Genomic DNA, 10,000 nt, shown 5'->3' on the forward strand with positions numbered 1-10,000 from the left:
AATAACATCCATTCAAGCATATTTAAATGCATAGGAACATGCACGAAAACACACACATGCAGATGCTAAGAATTGCACACATATACAGAGAGAACGATCTAACATTTACGCAAATGTATTGCACATATACTATATGATTGAAATAAGAAATTACGTCAAAATACGTATAAGCCAGAGCGCATTGCTTTAATACATTGAAAGTATCTCCAGACTTTTATACACTATCGGGAATCTACGCATTTGATGAATGTAGGATCGCAACAGCGATATAATTTGTTTTTATCAGATTTTAGTGAGGTTTGAATATTGTGAGCTCTTTAATCAGCTAGTTTTAATATTCATCAATATTCAAATAAATCATCTTTTATATTATTACACTTTCTTCAAAATTTAATTAGCAAACGAAGACTTACAAGCAGATTTTTAATGGATATATCATTATGAATAACAATAACATTGATAGAATATCCAAAGTGCAAGAGCCGCAATGCCCTGGCTCTTCAAATCCACCGTATCTTTTGGTAGTGATATTCCAGCTGTTAAGGACAGGATGAGTAATCGTGTGTGAATAGATCTTGAGTAAAACTGAGTCGTTCTGCTTATATACACACGCCTTTATATCGACACACACTTGTATATATGTACACGTGTTCTTTCAAGAACGAATAATACATGCTTATGATGGTTAGACTGATAGATGGATAGGTAGGTAGATGGATAAATACGTGGTACTTCGTCGGTTACGACGCCGAGGGTTCCAGCTGATCCGATCAGCTGCAAGTGGCTGAGCACTCCACAGACATGGGTATCCTTAATATAGTTCCCGGGGGAGATTGAGCATAACATACAGTGCGACAAGGTTGTCCCTTTGGAATACAACTACAACAGAAACAGGAAGAAAGAGTGAGAGAAAGGTATGGTGAAAGAATAAAGCAGGGTTCGACACCCCCACTGCCAGAACCTCGTGGAGCTTTAGGTGTTTTCGCTCAATAAACATTAACAACGCTCGGTCTGGGAATGGAAACCACGATCCTACAACCGCAAGTCCGTTGCCCTAACCACTGGGCCATTACGCCTCCACTGATAGCTAGCGATAGATAGATAGATAGATAGATATATAGATAGATAGATAGATAGATAGGAACAGAAGATCGTATACGTTTATGCGAATATATATGCATAGACATATATATTTAGAGAATCTTCTCCCAGTAAGAGTCCATTGTGTCCCTATGCACCGTTTTAATTTAATGTCATCTGGAAGAGAAATCGTAATGCTATACAGTAATCGCTCGCCATATCGCCGTTCACCCATCACTGTTCACCTATCGGGGTTTATTCTTTAAGTTTACGTCGATTCTTCCGTGTTGTTGTCTTGCATTTATAATAAAATATACACAAGTTACAAAAATCATGCAGTACCGTACTGTTTCTGCTTCGCGGATTTTCACCTATGGTGGAGCCTTTTGGAACGTAACTCCCGCGATAGTCGAGGGGTTACTGTAAACTAAAGTTTTAGAACGATGTATATTGCTAGACAGGGTTCTCTTGAATGTAACTGTTACATGGATATGAAAAGATTTGACTCTTCGATCGGGAGATGTATGAAGCTTATAACACCCCGTAACTTTTATAAATGGTTTATAAATAATATCGAATAAGTATTTGAAAATGACTAGACATATTTCCCAGTATACGGATATTATTTGCGCGAACAGGTGTGATCCTTGTGGTATTTTTTCTCGTCGTCATCGTCATCGTCATCATCATCATCGTCGTCGTCGTCGTCGTCGTCGTCGTCATCAATTATGATCATCATCCACGTTATGGCTACAATTATTATTAAGGCATCTGTAGACATATGTCGCGCTGTGTCTTTAAGACGATCGTTTTTCATTTTGCCATCACAATAATGAGCAGCGCCATTACGCTCTTGTTTGTGATGTGGCTTCATGCATATACACCCACTGATAATGATGATGATGATGATGATGACGACGACGACGACACTGACGACGTCGATGATAATGACGTTGATGACAAAGACGATGATGATGCAGTTTTTTGGGGGGGTTTTATCATTATTTTTGCGTGGCTGATCTTATATTAATGTACTTCAATTCGCCATTCGATTTACGACAAAAGGGATATTTACCAGTAAATATATCTTAAGCTATATCAAAGAAATTGATAATACGTAGATACGTCTCAACTGTAATTTCTAAATGTAGCCATTTGAATATTTTGATAAACACATTCCTAAAGGTATCCATTGTATGACCAATCATACGTTGCAAATTGAATGTCGCATCCTGAAGGTGAGTAGCAATATGAGTAGAACACAAATTCTAAAGAAACATAGCATACAATTATGTTATTTAAGAAATCGCACCCCTTATTACAACGTGGCATGGCTATGTCAAATAATACTTAGCTACTCCCTTAAACCCCAAAAGAATTTTCGCATAATAGCAACATTTTCTCTCGTGAATAACATTAGTATCAGCTTCCTTAATTGGAATGAATGCGCTTCTGACGTTTGAATATATATATATATTGATTTGAGTGTGTGATTGAGTCTACGGGTAGAGATAGGGAAAAGATTGATATTGTTATAGACATAAAATATACAACCCCACAGGACATAATTAGTATTAACGCTGTATTTTTCGTCAACAAATGCCTTTATATTTTTAAACTATAACATCAAGTTTATAACACTGGCGATGTGAACGGTATGAGCGAATGTCTCCATCATACATGATCGCTTCTTGTGCACGTCTTCTTGTACGGCATATCCTGTTTCCAGATTTATATCCCTCATTAGACGGCGTAAAATAATTGAAGTGACTCTGAGGACAAAATGATGATGTTATCACTATAGTACCGTTCAATACATTTCTCAAGATAACGGATGATGCGATGAAGAGAGGTGCTTTTATACCCAGTCGGTTTAAACAACCATCGGAAGAATATCTCTCACAGAATGTTCAAAACATACGTATACATTTTCGGTTAGGTGGATTAATACATTATCGGGTAGGTGGGTTTATATATTATCAGTGGATTTAATAACTGTAATTATGGACATGGAACTATCACAAAGACTTGAAACGACTGCTCAATATAGTGAGTACAGTAAATATTGATTTCAAATGTTGGTACAAGAACAGCAGTTTCGAGGCAGGAGGTAAATCGATTAAATTGACCCCCGTACTCATGTCGTACTTATTTTATCGAATCCGAAAGGAAGAAGGGCAAATCGACCTTTGTGTAATTTGATCACAGAACACAGAGACGAAATGCCGCTAAGCAGTTTGTGCATCGCTGTACAGAATGTGCCAGCTCGCCGAATTAGAGAACATTAAATAGTAAATACATACTCTTAAACGTCTAGCGTGCTAAAGTTTATTCATCTCAACTTCTTTTAGATGTTGCTAAATTTCCTCTCGAAATGTTTACTGATAGGACACAATATGTTTAGCTAGGAAAACTTAGCTATCGTTGCATTATTAGCATGGAGTATATTAACGCAGGTTATAAATACCAAACAATTCGTACTACACGTCCTCATACAAACATTAGCTTAGCTTCAGATCACGTAAACAGCTAATGATCTTAGAAACAAATTCCTTTTTAAGCTACATAAAATAAGCCCTTCATCTAAAGCTGCGCGACGTCTGTTCCTGTCATATGAAAGGAATATTTAACTTTAATATGCAAGGTATACAAAGCGCATTCCTTGCTTTTTACCAAGCGACTGTCGCAGATCCACTTGAAAGATAATTTACTAGGTTATACACCAGCATGAGCGACAAAAGTTTCAGCAAGCAATACGTAAACATGTTCTCATTTCGACACACGCATAATAAACAGAATTTAGTTATTAAGTCCTTACAGAGAATTAAATATCTCTTGCGCCACACTACATATCAGTAACAAATTCTACAGATTTTACAGTTATTTGTCCAATGAAAAAAAAATATATAAGTTATTCCACACAAAAGCAATAGACACATCAAACGTACAATGGTGGTTAATTGTTGATTGTCATCACGGAAATGGCATTGTTTCTTATGTCAAGAAAATCAGTGAATAAGAACGAATATATTAGTATGGTAAACTAAGATAAAAATAGAAATAAACTAAACGAGGTAAAACCGCAAACCACACCCCTCAATACTTGTACAAAGGACACACACTTGAGAGTTATGTATATGCATATGTGTGTCTGTATATATATATGTATATATATATATATATATATATATATATATACATATACTTGTTTAATATATGATTTGCAATATTCTTTATGTGAGTTCGTGTGTTGAAGTATATTTTGTTGTGTCTGAGGTGAGTCATTCTCTTTTAGTTCCTTATTATTTAGCACACTCAACGGTAAAGTTACCATTCACTTACTTATTTAATTTTCTAAAATTTTGGGTTGCGATATATATATATATATATAGGTGTGTATACATATATATATATATTTATATATGCATGTATGTATGTAAGCATATATATATATATATGTATATATATGCGTACATACAGAAGATGCCCTTCAACATGTCCAATTAACTGTACTGGTAGCTTATGTTGATAAAAATACTGAAAACCTAGCAGCCCCAAAATAACCTATTCGGCAGATTACTGGAACATTATGGGTAGCAGTCCTCGCGTGGTTTCAATAAGGGAAGCAAAGATAACCTGAAGGAATGCCAGACGATGTTCGCAGAGTATTAACTATCCATCATTTAAATGGGTACGGTACTCTGAGACTGTTGCTTCAGCATAGTGCCGTTCCAACAAATTTACAGGACATATGTTCAGCAATTTAATCTGATAAGGATTTTCATATTGCAAACCATATATCTCCTTGAAAATGATCGACAATGGCAAGTGATCGTAAATTTGCAGACCAGCTGAGATAGATATTTGTTGCAAGCTTTGTTTCTGCTCTCCGTGTCTGCCACAAAATGTATACGATTCACGACAGAAGAGTAATAATGAGCATTGAAAATGTAAAAAGAACCGTAAATAATGAGATGGTGCATGCACTGATCAACTAGATGCTGCAATACAAGAGTTCAACAGTTTACTACAGCTTGCCATATGCAGATCACCAGTAATACTTGTTGATCGAATGTATACAGGTCCATCGACGGAAATGATCACATAGATATGCACAACAACGACAGACGATTATTTTAGAGTTAATCAGCAGAATAATTAATGAAGTGGGGGAGCCTGATATGTACTGACGGTCCAAAGGGTAGGTATAACAAACTGTTTCTTTCTAAAGTTATAACTGTTATATTTTTGAAAGATTTAACTTAGCTAATCAAAAAGTGTTTAATATAAGATCTGATTTTCTGTAATTGAAAATAGGGTAAATTTAATGAATTTCTAATTCTATCAAAGAGCATTTGTATTTGGACAAAATACATTTTATATTAAAAGCATGTGTCTTAAACGGATAAAAAATTCAAATTCAAATTTCGCTTTATTGCCGTCGGTGAAGCTATGTCAGGGAATAGTATACACATGAAAAGGTAGGGTTAACAAATTTTGCATTCGTTTATCTGTCCTCTTCTCTACAGTTTTCCTCAATACAAGCATATTTAGATATAAATATGTCAAAACGAGGTTCATAAATATTCAACATTTTATATTTAAGCACATTTAAATATTTAAAACTTGAAATTCAATGTTCGAATAATGGAACGACAATTTCTTAATGAAATATTAAGAGTGAGATCTCAGAAACCTCAGCGATAAGTGGGAAGCAGGCAGGTAGGAAAGGAAGAAGACAGAGAGCGAGATAATGAATAAAGCACAAATTAAAATGTATAAACGGAAATTAGAAAAGATAAAAGAATACAGAAAATGAGAGAGAAAAGGTTTAAAGAAGAGAAAACTAAGGACAAAGAGATGGGAACAAAATAGAGTAATACAGGGAAAAAGAATCATATAAAGAATATGATTAGAATAACGGGCATTCATGCATTCGTTGCTGTTATCTTTGAAGAGTATATATGAAGCATGGAGGGATTGAGAGAGAAAGGGAGAAAGAAAATAAGATGTAGGAAGAAAAAGAAAAGGGCAAGAGTATAAAGAATGATAAATTTGGTAACTATACAAAGGAAACGGCTGATCAGACACTTTAAATTGAATATCATGACATGATATTTAAAATTTTAACGGAAGAATAGGTTTTCTACTTGTAAGTAATGAAGATATGTGGTTAGGAAACAGCGTACAGTTTTTAGAGGATGTAAGCTTTACAACAATTTACTTCAAGAAATGTAGCTGTTCACATAGCGTTTTCATGTTTTTGTGAAGATACATTTTAAGGAAGAAAACTGTTACTAACGAACGAATATTCGATGCTCTTTAGAGAATTTCTAAAAGCTTTCAGAAAATTTCAAAAATTATGTGGAAATGGCTCACTGAAATAACGATCGAGATATAAGGTCTAATATCTATTTCTTTATTGCCCACAAAGGTCTAAACATAGAGGGGACAAACAAGGACAGACAAGAGGATTAAGTCGATTACATCGACCCCAGTGATTAACTGGTACTTATTTAATCGACCCCGAAAGGATGACAGGCAAAGTCGACCTAAGCGGAATTTGAACTCAGAACGTAACGGTAGACGAAATACCGCTAAGCATTTCGCCCGGCTTGCTAACGTTTCTGCCATCTCGCCGCCTTTAATGTTCCAACCGAGTCATTTGGTTTATGTTTTACTGCTACAAATTAACTATATTACAACCTTCACTAGCCTTGACAACTCTGTGTGTGTGTGTGTGTGTGTGCGTGTGCGCGAGCGCGTGAGTGTGTGAGTGTGTGTGTGTCATATAACCTACACCAGTACAGCCTGTGTTATAGACGCCTAATTGGCGACAAAATCCGTTAAGCATTTTAAGTTTAACAGAATTGCTCGAAAATCTGTGAAAAGGATAGATTCACATAATACAGTGTTAATGATTATCACGTGGAAATGCAAGGATTTAGAAATTTCAGGTTAGTATTCGATGAACTGGGAGTGAGACAACTATTAGCTTTTCTTAAAGATGGTCTCCCGGAGAATGCTCTACCGGATATATAGATATACCGGAGGTAAGACTGTTCAGTCGGTGTGGCCTCGATAGACGTAGTAGGAAGTTAAACTGGGAGAAGCAGAACTCCAAATATCTTTAAATCTGTATGTAAGAACCTGTGAAGAAAGGATGGTAAGATTAGTGCTGTGGCAGTAGATCAGCATATGTTTTAGGGCAGTCTCAATAATCAAGATCACACATGCCCTTTAGTCTTTATAGAATGTCCTCGGGAACGATACTATTCCCGTAATATTTTCTTTGGTGTGAGGAGACTACAGAGGGCAGCAGTACCCTAGGTGTGGCTGTACAAAGGAGGAGGGTAGATGAATAATGACATCTTCCTCTCTGGACCACAAAGTTCTGAAGATACAGAAGCTCATTCTGTGAGACATATGGTTTTTGTCGATGTGGGTACTCCAGCTGGTGTGAACAATCACTCCTAAGTTACTAATATTATTTAATACTGTGAGAAGTTCCTCTGAATAAAAGGAATACGGTTTTTGAAGGACAGTCTTCTTAGAATGGTGCACGAGTTCACACGTTCCCTCATTTCACAGCGTTTTGTCCTTGCTACCCATTGACGTGCAGCATGAAGAGCAGACTGGGGTTTAGTTTGGTCTCCTTCTTCTTTCATAATTTTATGGAGCTTAGTCATTTGTGCATATTTTCATTTTCTTGCGTTTGGTAGTACATCAGTTGTCGTTTGTATAGGCTATAAAGAGAAGCTAGATCAAAAGAGTCTACTGCAGAACACCACGGGTAACATTTGAGGGCCTTGAGTGGATTACACCGATGAACATCAGGTTATGTATGTTCTGTTCGCCAAGAAATACTTAAACGAGAGTAGTAGTTTTCCATGGATTCCATCATTTGACAATTTCGATAAGAGGATATTGTGATCTACATTGCCGAACGCCTTACTGAAGTCAAGAAGTCAAGATATACAACAGCAGAGAACGAAACTAAGATTAATACACACACACACACACACACACACACACACACACACACACACACACACACACACACACACATACACACACACACACACACACACACACACACACACATACACACACGCATACACACACACACATACACGCACACATACACACACACATACGCACACACAAGCACACACACACACACACAAGCACACACACACACAAGCACACACGCACACACAACAAGCACAACACACAACACACAATGCACACACATGCATATGTATGATGAATGTATATATGGATATATATATATATTCACAGAAACAGAAATATACATACACATATATATACATATACATAAACACATGTATACATACATGTATGCATATATGTATATCTATATATGACACATATATATAGACATGTGCATATAGAAATATACATAAATGTATGAGCTTATATATGTATATATATATATATATATATATATATATCCTTATGTGTGTGTGTATATGTGTGTGTGTGTATGTATTCATGTATGTATGTATGCACACCAGTAGGTTAAGCTATTTTATTTTGATTTCAATAAGAAGTTTTTAGAACTATATCCGCATTCACCAAATTTCTCAATTTTCCCAATTGGTTCTTCCAACATGACACATTTACATTTTCAGTTCACCGCCATTGTTTCACACCTTTTAATCTCTACCTCCAATATCTATGTTATATTCTTTCCCTATACATCTTTTCCACACGTATAGAAAAGTTCAGCTCTTCACTTTTCCATCTTATATATTTCTTTCAAATACATTCACTTCGAAAGAAAATCTGCTGAACGCCATCTCTATAATTTAGAAACTTTCATCTTTTCTCATATCTTCCCCTGTGATATGCTTAATGTTTCCTCTTCCTCGCTTTTCCTTGCCTGTTATTCATCTTTTCCCTGTTATTGACTTCTCGTTCTGGATATACGTACACCACCAGAATCACGCATACGTGTAGAAATATCTATATACATTTATACACATACACACATATGCACATGGGTATATTTATATTTATGCACAGTTATTCATGCATGTAATTATGTAATACATATACATACATACATATATATATATATATGTATATATATATATATATATATATATATATATATATATATATATATATGTATGTATGTATGTATGTATATAATATATGTAGAAGATATTGATAAATAGTTACATAGTTTAGTAGAGATACATATATCTGTAAATAGACAGACAGACAGGCAGGCAGGCAGGCAGGCAGGCAGATAGATAGATAGATAGATAGATAGATAGATAGATAGATAGATAGATAGATAGATAGATAGATAGAACGGCGCATTGTGTTCTTAAAAAAGAATCTATATTTGAGGTGTTCTTGTCTACTCACCTGTAAATGATTAACTCGGCAACGCAACCCAACTCTCCACCTTCTGATCACGGGAAATGTTGGCCTGCTTGCATAATTTTGCTTATACTTACTGTCTGCTTTGCACTGACGTTTCAATATTTAACCTCGGTTGGGCAATCTACTGGCGGAAATCACTCAACGTATTGACTGAATTATATATAAAGTTGCATTTTTATTAAGTTCGTTCAGTGTTGCCTCTCTTCGGTACATCACATTGACAAGTGTCAAAATAGTCGAAATATCGATGTCTGGCATTTCTAATAGATGGCGACACTGAAGGAACCGGGTGTCTTCAAACCTTTTTAACATAAGAGAGATCTTTTTCTCCACTGCAATGATGTAACTGCAGTGTATGCCTTTCAGCAGATGAAATATTACCTAATTCTGCTTATACTTACATACTGTTTCGTGCTGACACATCGTCATATATATATATATATATATATATATATATATATATATATATATATATATATATATATATATACATATATAGGGT

General features: G+C 35.5%; 1 long non-coding RNA gene across 2 annotated transcripts in view; it reads right to left on the reverse strand.

Moving 5' to 3' along the window:
- Positions 1-10,000, reverse strand: part of LOC128248526 (uncharacterized) — a 38,758-nt gene that overhangs the window by 26,693 nt on the left and 2,065 nt on the right. The window lies entirely within an intron of this gene.

The sequence above is a fragment of the Octopus bimaculoides genome, chromosome 8, assembly GCF_046866305.1.
Source record: "Octopus bimaculoides isolate indiv1 chromosome 8, ASM4686630v1, whole genome shotgun sequence".
In the NCBI taxonomy this organism is placed as follows: Eukaryota; Metazoa; Mollusca; class Cephalopoda; order Octopoda; family Octopodidae; genus Octopus; species Octopus bimaculoides.